Source organism: Lagopus muta, chromosome 1 (assembly GCF_023343835.1).
Source record: "Lagopus muta isolate bLagMut1 chromosome 1, bLagMut1 primary, whole genome shotgun sequence".
NCBI lineage: Eukaryota > Metazoa > Chordata > Aves > Galliformes > Phasianidae > Lagopus > Lagopus muta.
The window spans coordinates 165,551,217-165,569,651 of record NC_064433.1 but is presented as its reverse complement, the minus strand read 5'-3'; the positions used below and the strand labels follow the sequence as shown (position 1 = coordinate 165,569,651).

The window sequence follows — 18,435 nt, the reverse complement described above, 5'->3', positions numbered from 1 at the left end:
TCATAAATTTGTGGGGTTTTATCTAAAAGATAAGGTTATGAAGCAACTCAGTATGTATTATCAAGTGTTGGCCTTGCCACTCCTGTGGCTGAGTACCTCATACCTAAGCCAGCTCAGTGGAAACTGAAATAGAGTGTGTTCAGACTCCGAGGAAGATGGTGCCTGCTGGAAATGGTAACAAAATGAGTTATGTGTGGCCTGGAGCTTGTTTCTTTAGCAGTTTATAAAATTCAAATGCAGCAGAGTGGGTATTTCATGGTCACAACCACAGCAGACTGTAAGGTTGAAGGTCCCTCTGGGGGGGAAGGGGGAATGAAAGTATTGAAATCCTTCTGAGTTAGAAGTGGGTTTGAATGCTGAAGTGGCTCTTCTACTTGTATGTTATATTTACAAGAGTATCAACTCGGTTTCTATTTTGAGGTGATTTTTTTGAATCCTGAAGCTACCTATATAAAGACTTTCATAAAGGATCTTTCCTTCCTCTAAGATCTCAAGAGGATTCGTTAATACCACTGTAATTTCCTGTTCATGGCAGGGCCATAAGAGCAGCTAAACCTCTTGCCCCCTGCAGGGCTCAGCCAAGGACCATTCCTGCAGCGCAGCCTGGCTCTGGGAGATGGCTGCTCCCTTCTCACCCTCACCTTTGGTCTTCGTGGACTAGCAGATTCTCTCTAACACTGCAACCAACCCATGGGATCTCATGGGCTTCAGTTCTTACTTTATGAACTGATGTGCTCTCGAAAGGTGTGTTGGTGTGCCTTGGTAGTCATAGAATCGTAGAGTTGTTAAGGTTGGAGAATGCCTCTAACATTAACAAGTCCAACTGTTGACCTGTCCCCACCATGCCACTAACCCATGTCCCTCAGTGCCTCATACACTCTTCTCTTGAAAACCTCCAAGAGCAGTGACTCCACCACTTCCCTGGACTGGCTGTTGTGTTTTGCACCCAGGTTCTCAGGTACGTGTTGGCCCCAAATGTGCTGATCTGAAACAGTTTGGTCAGCTCCTTTACTCAGGTGCTTTGCTGAGCAGTTCTGCCACGGCTGTTCTGGCAGCTCAGCTGGAGATGCCAGGCCTCTTCTCTCTTGTGGTGTGTTTCAGCTTCTGTTTCATACTGAAGTTTTTGTTTCAACGTGTCAGAGTAGAGATGGTGTGGTTAGAGCATGTGTGAGAACAAGCAAGGCACAAGTTTCCAGGAGAGGCTTTCCGTGAGAGATCTTCTTAAAGATCGTTCAGGGCTTGATACTGTAAACACAAGTACACCAGCTTCACTCTCCCCTCCCTGGCTTGCGTTCCGTGTATGCAGAGCCATTATTCATGTTCCAAGAGGCCTGAAGGAGATATGGAAGCTTATTGCTTGCAGGTGGTGGGTAACATGCAGAAGTACACGCTTTCTGCTTTTACATGTGCATCTTACTCTGCCTAATTGTGACTTCTTAATTGCTGTAGCACATGTCTAAGGTTGGAGTTCTTGTTTCTTTACTAAAGCTTTGACTAGAGCTTATTTTGATGTTGTGTAAGCCAAATGAAAGTTTTTACTACAGTGGCTGCTAAGATAAATGAACTACAGTTCACTGAAGTTGACTCATTCATTGTCTTTTAAATTAAAACTGAAAGTATAAGTGAAACCAGGGAATGATCCTTGGGCCATAAAGACTTTGCTGTTGCATTTTATATGTGTGTAATTTGGACTAAGAACTGTACCTATGATTTTATGTGAAAGGAGAAGCTGCATGCAGAACAATTAAAAGGATGTTGCCCCAAGTATATGGGATACTTGCTCTTGTTGCATTAGTTGTTTCTTTTGTAAGATGGCTGATGAAATGAGAAGTTGGATTAGGGATTTTTAAGTTCATGTTTCTCTGATGAACAACATTAACTTCGGTGACATTTGCTTACTTCCTTTTATAACGCTTCATTCTGAGAACTGTAGGCCATATATAACCGCTTTGTGAATCTTGAAGCATCTTGAGAGGCTTCTTTTCATGCCTTCATATTTTTCTGGGATATCCAAGTCCCATCCTAACTGTATGTGCCAAAATTTGTTGTTTGCAATAGGATCAAACCTGTACAAATCTAACACACTCTTTCAAATATTAAAATCACCCTTGAACCGTCAGTATGTGAGCTGTTCTCCGCTGACACTGATAGCAGGAGCTTTGTTTTCCTCCTTTCTTACTGTTATACTGAAAAAGAATGTGATGATTTCAAAGGCTCTTATGATCTAAGTAAACATATGCATTGAAAAGGATCTTGTAGCACTTCCTTCTGTATTCCTTGTGATCCCTGGAAAAGTTCAGAGATATCTTCATACTTCACATTTTCACATGCAAATACAGAATTGATGTGTGCACTATTAACAGGCTTAATTCCCCTGTGACTCCAGGTGCTGTTATAATATATACTGTGTATGTGTATTTAGTACATCTGTTGAAACTGTGAGTGATCAATTCATTGTACTGGGCAGTTCTTTAACTTACACACTGTATGTTGAATAGAGGTTCTAGGGGTGGCATAGTAGGTGGTTGTCTTTTCTAAGCCTTTGTCTGGTTCCAGTTCTTGCCATTACCTGTACCTTTTGAAACTTGAAAAGCCTTTTTTCTTCCCTTTTTAATGAGTGTAGGAATATTCTTCTGTTTGGCTATCCACTTCCACTTGGTGGCTATGACATTTTTTTGCCATTTGCCTCCCTCTTGCTCTGCTGTTGCAGTGTTGACTTTACTGGTGAACTAGAACTTCCTCTCTCACGTTAGGTATGAAAACCACATTCACTTAGCATTGTTTCTGTGATGCTTCTAACAGGGCAGCATTTGCAGAAAAGTGGCTCAAGTCTGTTGTGTATCCTCTTGCATGGTCTGTGTGTGTGATTCTTTGCGTTGCTGCTGTCCATGTTGAGCTGTAGGCTGCTAGTGGTGGTGTGGTGCCACAGCTTCCCCAATCCTAGTTACAGGTGAAAATTCAGTAGCGATGAGAGAAGGATCAATCCAAAGGAAAGGCATTTTATATTGGAAATATCTGATGTAAGCTAAGCATATGGTTGTGTGGGTGGTGTCGGCTTTCTGAAGCTCCAAGCTTAGAAAACTTGCCTAACTAATATTTGGGTTAATCTCTAGCTAGTAGAGCATTCAATTCCAGACGCTTGGTAATCAGAATTTTTGCAGTCTCACCCACCGCTCCAGATCAGTATCATTCATCTGTCTATTTTAAATGCCTCTCTCATGGAGTAGTTCTAAAATTACCCACTGTTTTGACCTGATGGTAACAGAAACAAGTGAGCTCCTCCTGCTGCTGTTCAGCCAGCGAATGGCTGCTTGCACCATTCATCAGTGATGGTACTTGTGCACAGAAATACAGGGCATTTAACATCCTGGGCTGACTCCTGGTGTATATTTCACTTTTCCTTTGATGTGACCGATGGGGTTTCAATTTACCATTGCAGTGACAAAAACATATCTTGTCTGGTACGTTGGATACTCAGCGCCCCTCACCAAAATTTGGATGTTGACGCTTTGCTCCCTATGTAAGCCCTGTGAGAAATGAGCTTGTTCATTGCTCTCAGTGAATTTTACTAGAATTTCTTGAACGTAAGTGAAGGAAGGAGTGTTGGAGTACAGTTCCGTAACAGTAGCTGTCTTGCCAGTGTTTGTAAGTCAGTCAGCATTGAAGTTGTAATAGAAATAAAAATGAAAATGAATCTCTGCTTTTCAGAACAGAAATGTGGAAATGGAGAGGATATGGAAGAACCATCACTCCTTGCATGACTAGAAAAGGACAGTGTTAGGGTTTCTGGAGAAAGTAAGATATGGGAGGTAATGGAACAGTTTTTCACTTGTGACATAAGTGCTGCCGTTGTTCCTCTTTGCGTGTTCCGTTTCCATTTTCTGATTAATTTTTTTCTTTCCTTTGCGTGTGAACAGATTTGCACCTTTGTAGCTGCTTTAACAGCTACTAAGGCAAGCAAGAGACCCCTCACTTTCAATGTGTAAAATTTTGCTTTGCTAATGCCTTTGATTTTGTTTCTTCTACCTTGCAGAGCTGCTGTATAATTAAAACTTCAGCTGTCATCTCCCATGCAACTCAAACTTCCCATCCTTTAAAATCTTTACAGTCCCAACCTTTTAAATGCTAGCAGTGAATGAGTTTTTGTGAGATGATTTAGATAACTTATCAGAGTCCAAGAACAAACAAACATCTGCCTAGTGGTAGTTACACGTAATGCTGTTGTGAATTGTGAGTTAGAACAGTTCAAAACCATTTGTTTGCTGATACAGCACTGCACAATTGGTGCGTGTTACGTAGTCCAGTTGCTTAGCAATAACGTTAACAGTCATGAGTGTTTATAAAGCAAATATAATGTGATATGTTTAACAAGGTATGTGGTGCTTTTGTATTGCTTAAGTGTCCTGATAACTGTTGGAAAACGTTTATTGGGATTACACATGAGCAAGCACCTGACACTTAAGAGCAACAACTTGAGTAAGTAAATCCGATAGATGATGTGCTTGTGGCTTTTTCACCTCCCGCCCCCAACATAAGGCAAGTGGTGAGCATGGTGATTTTCCAAACACACTAGCTTTGAACTTTGAAGTGTTACTTTCAGGGCATTGATAAATGCTCTTGGAATAGCTTTGGATGTTCAGGCTGGGAACACTAAGAGTGGTGGGCTATGTGATGAATAGGCTCATCTCCAGGCATGCACAAACCCAGAGCGCAAACACACACAAACCCAGAGGCACGGTGGTGGTAGGGATGATCCCACCCCCCCATAACCTCACTTAAGAAGGATCCCCCTGACCTGGTTCCCATCAAGGCTGTCCCTGGAGCTTAAGATCCCGGGCACCTGGGCAGCAGCCACTTGATTTGAGGAGTCCACAAGGCTCTTCTGGCCAACCTGCAGCCTGGGACGGGCAGATGAGACCACACAGGACTTACTGTGGGATGATAGGAAGAGTGTTTGGGACTACAGTCAAGTCAGCATGGGATACTTAGGGGAAGGACCAAAGTGAGGTGGGAAAGGGCAGGATCCCTTGGGTGATTTTGTGGATAAGGAACAGCTGGCTTTCAGGGGAATGAAGTGTGGAATTTGTGCATGCTGGGAACAAGAATCTCCAGGGCCACCTCGGCCTCACTTTTGGGTCAGACTATGGGATGTGAAGTTGTGGTTGCCTTGCCTCTGTCAGGCTGCTAAGTTCGGCAGCTCCTAGCAAAGGGCTCTGATGCTGAGGCTCCTTGAAAAGTCTATCCTATTACATCTCAAAGTAATGTTTGAGACCATTTACTTCAGAAGGTTCTGACTGTGGCTTTCCAATAGGCTATGCTGATGAAAAGCAGGGGAAGGATAAGAAGCTTGGTAATAGTATTATAAATATTACACAAATAGAGCAATGGAAAAATGGCTTAAATGTAAAGATATGCAGCTGCTGTGGCTTTTGAGAAGTCAGCAGTATGAGGTGATGCTGTTTACAACTGACTGTCTTCCAAATAATCTGTGTTCACAGCTTGATTTAAAATATCACTCTAAATGGGCGTACTGAGTTCAACAGCATCATTCCTCTGCTGCTCCTCTCCTAAGTGGATTTTCAACTTGCTCAGGAGATATTTTTGGTATTGTCACTTGTGTGTTATTATTAAACTCAGGTTTTCTTGTATTTTTTTTTTTTTTAGACTACTTAGGTGAAGCTCAAGGTCCCAAATTTGACCTGAGGCTTTCTCCCTTCACTCTTGTTCTAAACAAAAATACAGGTATGCTGATGGGAGAAGCACTGCAATTAAGTGTCATCAGTTTCTGGGATAGTCTTCTGCTCTGATTTAGTGGAAATTGCAAACCATATTTGACCTGTAGCAAACCATTAGTCATAAAACCTAAATGCTTAAACTATTTATAAGTAATTTTTATGTTTAATTTTATAGAAGTTGACAGCATTTCAAATGTATTTTACCTTGGTGCATTCTCTCAGCCACCTCTTTGGCTTGGAGGACTGAAGAAAAAAGTGGGAGGCTACATGCAGTAAGTATGTGAACATATGATGCTGTTGTGCTGCATGGAGCCTTGGATGTTTTGCTGCAAGGCTGTTTCCAGATGTTGCAGGTACTGTGTAAATAGGTTGCTATTGTATTTAACCATACTCTTGTCACCTTCAACAAGCACATTTTTTATCTTTAAAACATGGTCAGTTCTCTAGAGAAGCTCAAGGTGGGTGCTGACACATTGTTTTAAAGTCTCAACTATTTCAGAGCTGCTAATGTAGGGGAAAAATGGGGAGCACTGTTTGATTCACGTGAGAGGAAAAAAAAGCCCTAAAGCCCTGAATGACTCGTGCTATTTGGGGAATGGTATGCAGCCCAATGACTGCATACTGATGAAGCACTAGAAAAGAGTTAAAGGTCTCTGATTGCTTAATGTGCAGCGTGGAATAAATAAGTCAATGGGGTATATAGAAGGTGAGAGCAATCCTGAATCTGGGAAGAATTGGCTTCAGACAAAATGTTTAGGGTGGAAGGATGTTTGCATGCCGTGTAAAAATGGAAGGGTTATCTTCTGAATTTAAGATGAAAAAATTAAATTGAATTTTGGAAACTGAAAGCCAACAGCCTTATCTTTAATAAAAGAAAAACCCATATATTTATTTCAGCAGACGAATCTTTGGAAAAGAATGTGTTACACAAACCAAGTTTCCAAGGAGTCTGTAGACAAAACAGACTTTAGAGCTGGAATACACAAGATAGCTTGTCTTCTAGTGTAGTTATTGGGGCAGATGTGCATTGTCAGTAAGTTAATGTGAAGGATTATGTGAATCTTGGAAAAATCATTTTGAATGCTTAGAAAGAGTGGCGTTTGACCTTGTGTGACACAGTGGATTGTGAGTAAGGTGATGATGTGGTTCAGATGGCTGGTGAAGTTCTGTGTCTTTGGAATATGGAGAGGATCTTCGAGTGCTTTGGGAAGGCCTTGATTCTAGACAGTAGTGAGCTACTGAAATAATTCTGATAGCCAATCTTGTGTTGGTTTGCTGAGAATCCTAGGGGTGTGCATCCCTTTGGTCTTTCTGCACATTTTTCCTCTATGGGTACATGGCATGTCTTGATTTGGTGTTGTTTCCTGGCTTGCTTAGCACATGAATTGCCGAGATGAATCCTGCTTGTCCTTAAAACTGAACATTAGAGGATTAAATTTTGATTCAGAAGTCATTAGCTTCATCCTCTTTGACCGCAAAGTACCGAAATAAATATTTTCCATTGTGTATTGTTATCTTCTACAAGATACAACTTGCCTTCTAAGGCATCTTAACATTTAATCATCACTTGAATAAAAAAAGTAAATCCCTTACCTGAATATTTAGATAAGGACCTTTTCTTTTTGTCAGTGTAGTGTCTGCTTACTCATTACTTTAAAGTACAAAACATCGCAGTATGGGAACGATTGTCTGCAATGGTTCTGGATTCCATTCCATGATAATATTTTCCCTTCTACTTGTTAAGATACCTGCATGTCTATTCCTGCCTTCACTGGTGTTATATAAAAGCTATCGGTTCTTTCCTATTCTTGCTTGCCAAAAAGTCTTAAACTAAATTAGCTGATGAAAATGTCTCTATTCTACTGATGCTGAGTCAGAAGTGTTTATTTAAAGATGATGAATTTAGTAATCATCAGACCATGTTTAAATCATCAGGAATGCTAATTATAGATAGGCTAACCTATATTTCTGAAATATTTAATGACCTGACGCCCAAATCCTTCCCTCTTGTGTTAATAAATGAATCAGTTTCAGTTGGAAATGGGTGACACTGTTATTCACACAAAAATTGAAGTAGTTATGTAGAAGAAAGCATGAAACTTGCATCCCATGAAACTGGAGGAGAGAATCCAAATGAGATTCTCTCTCCTGTAGGTTCTTTAGAATAAGAAAAGAAGAAAAGTCTTTTGAGATTTTCTTCATGCTATAAACACAACTTTGAATATTTTATGTTGATTGGTGCTTTTCTCCGTTTTGGTGTATTCTGCCTGCTTTTACAGCTGTATTTCTCCAACTTTGTTATCTTTTATTTTCTTAACACTAACAAAATCACAAAAATAATTAGCTAATCTGTGAGGATCGTAGTGCTTATTATAGTTACTGTATTGAGAATCAAGTAATCGGGTAGCTAATAAGGAAGAAAACCAGTTTTCCATCTAGTTTAACAATTAATTTGACATCTCATTTTCAGTAACTCTAGTGCTGGTATCCATCACTTACTAACTTAACTTTGCAGTGAAATAAAGTCAGAGCTGAAGTTGTTTTAGAGAAGTCTTCAGTTTCTTTTAGGTGCACAGTATGAGATGGTTTTTGAGGTGAAGCCTCTGAAATGCTGATCTCTTGCGTACCACCATATAAATCCTGTGTTTGGTCTGCATATTCCAGGTGTTTGTCTGGAGGATCCATTTTCTTGATGGTTGTGCAACGTAATGATGATGTAATAGACTTCCATATTGGTGTGGAACTGCTTTATTTTATTGAAAATAGGAACAGCTTGTGTTGTCTGGGATGATTTTTGTTTTCAGAAAATATTTTGTTTTCTGAAGTACTTTTTGGTACGGTAACATTTCAACTGAACGGACTTCTCCGCATTAGGCAACCTGGTGGTAAATAAAATGTGGAGCAGGTGCAATCACTCTTAGTTAAATCACTGTTAGTGTCTGTATTCAGGGTGTCTGTGCATGTTTGTACATGAGTTTCTAAGCTGAAATGTGTGACAGGCTGTACAAGTACAGGCAAGACCTAAGGTGAGGGGTCTGAAGCGCAGGTCTGATGAGGAGTGGGTGAAGGAGCTGGGATTGTTCAGTCTGGAGAAGAGGAGGCTCAGGGGAGACTTTATTGCACTCTACAAATGGCTGCAGGGAGGTTGTGGTGAGGAGGGGTTTGGCCTCTTCTCCCAGGCAGCAAACAGGACCTGAGGAAATGGCCACGAGTTGTGCCAGAGGAGATTTAGATTAGACGTAAGGAAAACTTTTTCCTCTCAGAGTGGTCAGGCACTGCAATGGCTGCCCAGGGAGGTGGTGGAGTCGCCGTCCCTGGCAATGTTTAAGAGGCGCCTGGATGAGGAGCTGTGAGATTTGGTTTAGTGCTTGTGGTAGCAATGGTGATGGGAGGATGGTTGGACCAGATGATCTTGTAGGTCCTTTCCAACCTTGCAATTCTCTGATTGTGCAGTGGGAAATTCTGTGGTTGTAATGGAGATGGGTTCAGTATGCCAGACGTATTGGTGAAAGGCAGGCCAATACAATCACTGTCGCCCATCTCACACGCATTGCTGCGCCTCTCCTTTCCCTACCACCCTATCCCCTTCACATGCAATATGGTTTATGGCTTACATGTAAGTGTTAAGACTTGCTTTGTGACAATTCTAGCTTTTCAAGTCTTCAGGAGAAAACTTGTGTGGGATGACTGTCCTGAAAAGAGTGGGTGAACTTGAGCTTTTCTTTAAATCCTTCCAATGATTCAAGAATCAAATTTATAAGACTTGTCTGACACCAAGTACAAGCTCTCTCTTCTAATGTTTATTTTAAATAAAATTAGTTTTTTATCTTGATTGGGGATAAAAAATCCCAGCTCCCACCACCTGTTATTTAAGACCCTTCCCGTTGTGTAAAATAATGTGTTTTTATTTTTCTTCTGTGGCCTGAATCTCTCAGAACTTTGTGACAACAGAGGATTGTCACCTCATTAAACTTTTGCATGGCTTTGGAGCCAGGACAGTCAGTGTTTGAGAACAAATGAGTCTGAGCATCAGAAGAATGTTTTGTGCCTGTGTACAGTACCAGTTCATTACTGCCAAGTTTAGGCAAGTGCTTATCTTTGGGCTATTCTTAACCTCTGCAAACATGTATTGCAAACATTTCTAGCACAGCTTTAACCTTGCTGTAAAGAGTTCAGGCCACGGTACGATTTCTGGCATTAAATGAAGCTCCGTCATAACTTTTCTGACCATAGAATTACCAAAAGTGTGGAAACTTCAATCTCTAACCAGTAAAAGTGGCAGGAAGCTAGATTCAGTTAAGCAAATGGCTGTTGTCTGTCCATGCAGGCAGGAGTGTGTGGTGCACAAAAGGTAACTGCATCTTGCACTGTAACAAACTGTTAATGGTGGCTTAATTTCGGCAGCCTTAATCCAAACACTCGGTCTGAAGCAGCAGTTCTAACAGATGATGAACAAAGTAGTCCCGAATTGTGCAGCTGTTGAACTTTGTGAAAGTTCTGTAATGGCAAAATGACTGCTTCTGCAAAGTGTGTAAGATTTATATATGTCTCATATAGATTTTGAATGTTAAGACCAAAGAAATCTAATTTCTGCCTGCTAAACAAGACGGTAATATTACCTATAGTTCCCTGTTAATCAGTCAGTGGGTTTTTGTATGTTGTATTAAGTCTGCAGTCCTCAAAGCATTAAGCTTTTAGATCAGTTTCTTCAGGTTGTTTTTCTTTTTTTTAATAAGATATCTCTTCCTGATTTGGACAGTCCTTTAATGCTGTGTGAGCTCCAGAAACTGTGCCTGTTTTTAAACAGGTGATTGGACCTTGTTAGCATGATCCGATGCTGCAGTTGTGTTGTTGGGTTTTTGAGGTCTCAGGGTTACTTGGAGCTAGAATTGAGTTGGATTTCCATTTGCAAGGCACACGAGCAGAGCATCACCTGGGGCAGTACTCCAATGTAAGTTCTGTTTGATGGGTCTGTTTGGTACTTGTCATCTTTCACTTCAGTTCTGTCTGCAGCTCAAATCCCACTTGTGTCTTTCTGAAAAGCTTGCATGAGCTGAGCATCTTCTCTTCAGCTGCTGGCTCACCAGTGGAGGACCTAGGGAATGTGAAGCAGCCAGGAGAAAGCTGTGTGTGCTCCCTTTTTTCAGACTGTTACGATCTCTTAGCTTGAACAGGTTTAAGAAAATGAGTGCCACAGACTGAAGGCTACTGCAGTTGAAGAGCTAAGTTTGTGGCTTGGATTTCACCCAGGAGTGCAAAAATCAAATAGGTGAAGTAATTTTTAAAATAGAACTTCAATGTAAGGAGTGTTGTGAGGAGTTGCTTGCTGTACCTCTGAACTGCTTTTCATGAGCCATATGATTTCTCCTGTGTCCTCGTGTCTTGGAGCTGTAACATTTTGGGGACTGATTGCAACTGTCTGATGTTCTTTCTTTCAGTGGTTTCAGAAAATTGCTTGTTCTGTTCAGTTGGTGAGTGGCTTTTGTTCACCTAAACTACATACAGGTCCATACAGAGTTGTGACCAGTTTTCTCTTGGCTGCACTTGAGCATTCCCAAGGATGTGTCTTTTAGATGGCACCTTCCAGCCGTGGCGATCTGCTGGGGCACTAGCACTTGTGAATTTTGTGTTGTCTGTTGAATTGCTTCAGAAGGCCATAAGTGACCAATACGATTTTGAACTTGGCCATCATCTGAGCAGGCGTAGGTCTAGATGAACTCCAAAGAAACCTTCCAACCCAAGTTTTTCTTACTCTGTGGTTTGCAGCGGCACGCGATTGTGCATTGAGTTGCACTTCACTAAGTGGTTTCTAAGGCTTCAGTGTTAGCTAATCTTCTTGGTAGTTTTTTTCTTTAATTTGCCTGCTGTGTCATTACTGGCTCTCATACCTTAAAGTTGTACACTGCAGTTGTCCCAGCCTATAGCAAAAGGCACTTGGTCAGCTAAGAATACTTGCTCTTCAGTATTCCTCTTACTGCAGCCCATATGTTCTTGTGTGTTCCAGTCAAAGTCTATTTTCAGAGTGTTCTTGTAACTTCACGTGAAGTGGACAGTAGTAGAGAGCTTGACTGCTTGAGTAATTAAGAAAGCCAAGGCAATTCTTTTAGATGAGTAAAATACTGCTGTGATAATTAAAATCATAAATGTTCTTGCTGGGAAAACTCATGGAGTCTGTGCAGTATTGAAACAACAGTAGACAAAGCTCTGGCTTAGCACAGTAACAAAAGATCCAAACTCTTGTGTCAGCTCCTGTTATGATAGTTGATTCATTACTAAATTTGGAGTGTAGATTTCATAAAACCCCTCTTTTTTGTTGAGTTCAAAATCTTATAGGGCCAAACTTTCTGCAGGGCACCATGTTCGTGTAGGTAAATCAAGTGTAGGTGTGTAGGTAAATCAGTGGGGGGGAGGGTGTCCAGGAGCCCCAGAAAGTGAAGGTTTCATCCCTTTTGTCTGTTGACCTCCTCAAGGTTCATACACGTTCTGTGAATTGGATTCCTCATCTTTGGAAGTGAGCCGGTGTGATGAGGTTTTAGGTGATCCCAGACCTTTTCTGATGCTGTCTTGTTTTACAAGCTTTCCCGCTGCTGGGCTGAGTAAACTAACAATAGTTTAATTAACGCTTGACCTGGCAAAGTGTACGTTCTGCCTCTTCCGAGGGAAGGCCAGCTCCCGAACAAAACAGTGCTGACATCACTTCTGCACTAGGGATGCTTTTGGCAATTGAAGAACAAGTCTTTGCCATGTTGGCTGATGGTGGTTTTTTTTGTTTTTGTTTTTAAAAGAGCAAGGGGGGAGGAATCCAAAACAAAACTCAATACCTCAAGTGTTTCAGTGTTTGTGAAGGAAGAACGCAGAATAGTACTCACTAGCGTGGTGAAAATGATGGTGTGTTGGAGGGGAAGCTTTTTAGGAAAAAGCCGATGTGAAATCTGATTTGAAACAATTCTAGTATTGTCAGCAAACACTCCTAGATTTTAGGGAAAGTGAATTTCTGGCCTTTTTGGTGTCCCAGACCCGTGTGTTTCCATCAGGTAGGTTCCATGCGAATCTCTTTTCCCCGTGCTGTCCCCGGCCCTAGGGGAGGCTTAGGGAAGCCGCGGCCGGTCCCGGAGCGCCCCCTGGCGGCGCGGCGGACAGCAGGGATCGGCTGCGGCTTCTCTCCTGCTGCGGCCGCCAGGTGGCGGGGTGGGACCGCGGCCCGGCTGCGTGCGGGGAGCTGCGCCGGGAGCACGGCGATCCTTTGCCTCGGGTATCGAGGCCCCGCGCTGCGGCTTTGTCAGGGAGCGCGAGCAGGGTAATCCTGCTTAACCGAAATGGTGCTCCTGTGGAAGTGGCGCCTTCAGGAATCGTGAGAAACTCCGTTATTCGAGGTTTTATGTGGTGTAAACTTAAGAGTGCAGTTACAACCCAGTGGGCTGTCGGAGGAATGGCACTGTACAAGAGAAGATGAAGCCATAGGTTTCTTGGGGGAAAAAGTAGGCTGTGGAGCTCAGAAATCACAGCACAAAGTGTGCAGAAAATACTGTGATTTTGCACACCTTGGGTTCTTGGTTTTAATGTTTTACTAAGCCCAGTTTAGCAAGGAGTGGGATGGGGGAAGGATGGCCGTGATCCTATAGGATGTCAGCCTGACAGAGTTCAGGAAGCACTGGGACAGTGCTCATACATAGGGTTGGATTTTCAGTGGCTCAGTGAGCAGCCAGGTTTTGGGCTCAGTGATTTTTGTGGGTCTGTCCAGCTCGAGACATGCTGTGATGCAGGCTCTGCTGTGTATGGCACCGTGGTGTAACGTTGCTTGAGGGGCATTTGAGCTTTTGGATGACTGCATACGTGTGCTTCTGTGCTGTTAGTTTATAGAAGTAGGTGCTGGCTGCTTTAGTGCTGTTGTTTTGGGCAGCAAATCTGTCTGTTTTGCACTTCTGTGCGATGATGGTGATTGTTTGACCTTATTAGGGATTGATTCTTCAGAGTCCTGCTTCAGGATTTTCTGTTTAAATTTCATTTATGCCTGGCTTTTCCCTTTGAAACTGCTTAGCGTTGGACCTCCAGGAAGAGCGGTGCCTCCCCAAGCCCCCAGACCCCAACAGGAGGGAGAGAAGCAGCAGAGAGGGGGCAGGCACTGCTCTGACAAGGCAGGGCTGGCTTATTTATAGCTCAGGTTGCAGTACCAGCAGCATAGCGTATTTGAACAGAATTCTCTTAGGTATGATAGTGTTGAAGCAGTCTTAATTATTACTGCAGTTGAATAACACTCCCAAATGATACGATGCTTGGGGGAAAAATAGGTGAGTGATCTTATTTGTGCTGATACGGCTTTATTTCTCTTGTTTCAGGTTCCTGGCTGTAAGCAAGGAGGCTTTGCTGACATAGTGTGCTTGTAGAAGTGAATTACAGGATGTCAGGAGGCCTTCGGGGGCGGCTCAGTGCGGGCAGAGCTCAGCTGTGCTGCAGTGAGACCAAGGGCTCGCTGCTTACATAAGCTCTGTGCACTGCTGATTCCTGTATTTGTGCCTTGTGCTGGATGGGGAGCATGACAATATGCACCTTACCTCTTTGGTTCTCCTCAAACATTGTGCACGTGGTCAGAGGGGACAGGCTCTTGTTTTAGTATTTAAAAGGCGTGGGGTTATTTTATGTGCTTAGTGAGATTGGAGGCAATTTTATCGTGCTGCAAAATGTAGCTGGTGCAGAAGTAAAGAATAACACTCCCCCTTCCCCAGTTCCCCCTCCCCCCCAGAAAAAGCTGGCTTTGTACATTTTGTGGATTGTTCATCTGCAGCAAAAATAGATATTTTTTTCTTGCTTTTTTTTGGATGGTGATGTGTGATGTTCTGCAGGCAGCCAAGCTGTTACATAACGTGGGCCTCGAAGGAGAAAGCAGCAGCCACTCGCCATCAAAAACAGTGAGAATGGGTTTTATGGAATAGCATTTAGTTCTAGAAGAAGCTTTCTTTTAAACACATCAGCAGCAGTTTTTGACTGAAGGCTATCTAATTTCCTCTTAATTTGGGTTTGGCAAGGAAATAATTGAGACTAATTATGAAACAGAACAAGGACTACAAGGTAGTTTCTTCAAATACTTTTTGCTACTTGATTTAGCAAAGGTCTGGGTCTTTAAAAGAACAGTATCCAACTCTTTGGAGCACTTCTTGGAGCGTCTGAGACTGCTGTTGAGTTGAGTGTAAAAAAGATCTGAGCCTGAAATGGCTTTGGACTTAGGATAACAAGGAATTATTTTTGTTTTCTCCTTCTCTTGTTACCTTTGGCTTTTTTAAGAGTGAAATGGATCTGTTCTTGCAGGCTCTGTGCCTCAGCCCTTCACACAGTGGTTGTGTTTAAAAACAACAACAACAAAAACACACAGAACAAAATTTTTCTCCATGCTCAGGACGTATCAGCAACTCAAGTGATTTATGCATGCTTGGTATCCATTGCCCTCCCCTCTTCTCTTTGCCTTTTGCTTCCTTCATGGTAGCAAGGTGACTGCTGAATGTCTCCTGGGGTGGGAGGGAACACCTGGGAAATTCAGTAAGTGCCAGACCACAAAATGGGGGGGAAAGGACATAGAGAAGAGAGTGGAGAAGAGGAGGATGGGCTGACAGCCAGGAGAACAAAGCAGAGGAACAGCAAAGGTGTGACTCAGCTCCTTCCCAAAAAGGGCATCATCCTTAGTTACCTTGCAGAGTGCCATTAGATACTGTGCCTGATGGCTTTGCCTGTTAGAGGTTTCATTTTATCCATTGATTTTATTTTTTTGGTATTAGTTTAAGAGCTTCCCGTTCAGAGTTTGAATTATACTGGACAATGGGGGGGGGAGCTGCTTTATACAAGGGGAGGTTTTCTTTTTATTGGGCTGCTTCCATGTCTAGTGAGGAGAACAGCAGGGACAAGTGCCTCAGGCTGGGCTCAGCGCTCTGGACATCTGACCTTGCCTGTGCTGAAGGAAGCTTTGGGAAACACTGCTATCAGTGTATTAATTTACTTCAGTAATATCGAAAGCAGACTTTTTTCTTTTAACTATGGGATTGTCTTGTCCTTGATAGGACAAGATGGAATGGTTTTAAACTGAGACAGGGGAGGTTCAGGTTAGATATTAGGGGGAGGTTTTTCACACAGAGGGTGGTGATGCACTGGAACAGGTTGCCCAAGGAGGCTGTGGATGCCCCATCCCTGCAGGCATTCAAGGCCAGGCTGGATGTGGCTCTGGGCAGCCTGGTCTGCTGGTTGGTGACCCTGCACATAGCAGGGGGTTGAAACTGGATGAGCATTGTGGTCCTTTTCAACCCAGGCCATTCCATGATTTTATGATGTTGACAAATCACAGAACTCTTAAGGTTGGAAAAGACCTCTAAGATCATCCAGTCTGTCAGCCCATCACCACCATGCCCACCAAACTATGTTCTTAAAGGGCTCCTTTAGATGGACCAGACAGTGTAGCAGTTTAAAAAAAAAAAAAAAAATTGGATAATATTAACGTCAATATGTCTTTGTTTGGGAAGGCAGAGATGATTCAGTCACTTGTCAAATAACCTTGAAATAGTCAGCAGGCTTAATTTTACTCATACTGTTTTGTTTCTGTTAATATGACAGCTTTGGTTATAATTCTGTTTTTGCTCTCTTCTGCTGTTCCTTCTGCCTATTTTTCTACTTACCTTCTTTGGAATGTGGCTCTTAACTGTCCTGATAATCTTCTGACATACGTAAATATTAGTCTGTTGATACCGATATTTACTGAGCATATCTGCTGCTTGGCAGTGTGCAGTGAATCTTTAATCAGATGTTGCATGCATTTAGCTGCAGACTGGGAAAGGGCAATCCCCCTGCCATGATGAGCATCCTCAGAAGAGATTAGTCAGGGAGATGCCCTGAATGTTTCCTTCCTTATCTGCTTTTCTTTTTCCTCTTTCTAACTTCCTTCCCCCGCCCCCTCCTTTCAAAAACATCTGATGTGCTCTGGAAGACTTTACCCTGACAGTATCGATGGTGTAAATGTGAGGAAGAGGAAACCAAACCTGCCTGGAATGAATAATGTTGATGTGTTTGCTCTTTCCCTCTGTCAGCCTCATTTCTGCCTTTGCTGCTGTCCCATCCACGTGGTATGCAGCACGAAGTACTTTTGGTAGGCTAGTTTTGCCATTGGATCCAGTACAAAGGAGAAGGCAAGAACACCTCAGCAGGAGAAGCTTTCATATGCAACAAATTCGAGCCCATTGAGAAATACAATAGCGCAATACATTGACAGAGCGAGAGGAAAAGAATGTTATTTAACTTGTCTTGTTAGCTGTGTTCTTGTCTCTTACTAAAACATGGAGTTCAGCTTCTGTCAATGGGAAGCTTGTTGACATGAATGCCTGAGCAGATTGCTTCCTTGGCCTTGGGTCTGTATGTGTGTACCTCCAGGGATCACTGCAGATGCTGAATGGGATATCGAGCAGTTCAGTGAAGGAGAAAATAATAAACTTGGAAACAAGAACTCTCAGTCCTTACAACTTGATAAATTGATATTCAGAAGCCAGAAGCACAGAGGCTTTTGGAATGTGTTTAGAACATATAATCCTTACGTCAGGCTTTACTTTTGTTGAGTGTTATAAAGTGATAGCCGTTATTAACTTAAACCAGAATGCAGATGTGTTTGTAAGCTTTGTTTTTTTGTCTTGCCTTCCCATGGAAACGCCTGCTCTCTCCCTCCCACCCCATGGAATTAAGATGATGCTGTATTATGTGGAGCTCACACAGTGCTGTTCTCTTGAAAATCCTCCTGCTTGCTGTGCCTAAATGGGTTGTGATTGTGAAAAGACAAGTGTAGGCTGGCTTTTAACTTCTAATTGCTGCCCTCTGTAAGCCACCTCCACTGAAGGACAGCAGCTGCAGTGTTAAGGCCAGGTCTGCTGGTGTGGGGCTGACCTGCACCTCCAGGCTGCCAAAATAGGCTGTGGGAAGGGTTTATGTGTGTGGCTGTGCAGTGCTGGACAGCTTGGGCAGAGCTCTGTGAAGCATTTTGGGATGGGCTGTGCAAGCATTAGCCCTTTCTGGTGGGATAAGCAGAGCGATCCTGGCTGACATAACCTGAGGTATCAGAAATATAATGGCTGAAGTGAGTTTTTAGGATTGGAGCATGAACTGAGGAGTCATAGCAGGCTTCCATGTTCCTGCTCACTTAGAGAAGGGCGACAGAGTAGCATACTTGTGTTTCTGTTTAGCTCTCACTGTAAGACAGTGATGTCATGGTGCTGGGTAATGAATTGAAGCCCTGCTCTGCCAGGGGAAATTGCAGGGCTTTGGCAACCGCTTATCGTAGATTCAGTTTCTTAATCCTTCCTTTCCTATATTTTGCCTTTCCCAGAAAAATCTGGAGTTTTCAGAAGTGTTCTATTTTTTTCCTGCTGTTGTATTAAATGTACTAAAAAATAACATCCCCTGTTACCTTTCTTTTGGGTATTTTTAGCCCGTAATTCCTTTATCCTCTTCACTCCCACATACAGTTCCTGACCCTTCTGTCTTTAATGCCTTGCTCTCCTTGCTATTTTCTCTGTCTACATTTTCTCCCTATTCCTTCTCTGCTTCCATTTGCCTTTTTATTTCTATTTTCTTGTCTCGTTGTTACGTCTTTCTTTAGTTCATTGGCATGTTTTTCTCATCTGTATTTTTCTATTGTACTATTACTTAATATTTAATTTCTTCATAAATACAACCTTTC

At 42.5% G+C, this 18,435-nt stretch overlaps 1 protein-coding gene across 1 annotated transcript in view; it reads left to right on the top strand.

Moving 5' to 3' along the window:
* Positions 1–18,435, top strand: part of TSC22D1 (TSC22 domain family member 1) — an 80,363-nt gene that overhangs the window by 43,677 nt on the left and 18,251 nt on the right. The window lies entirely within an intron of this gene.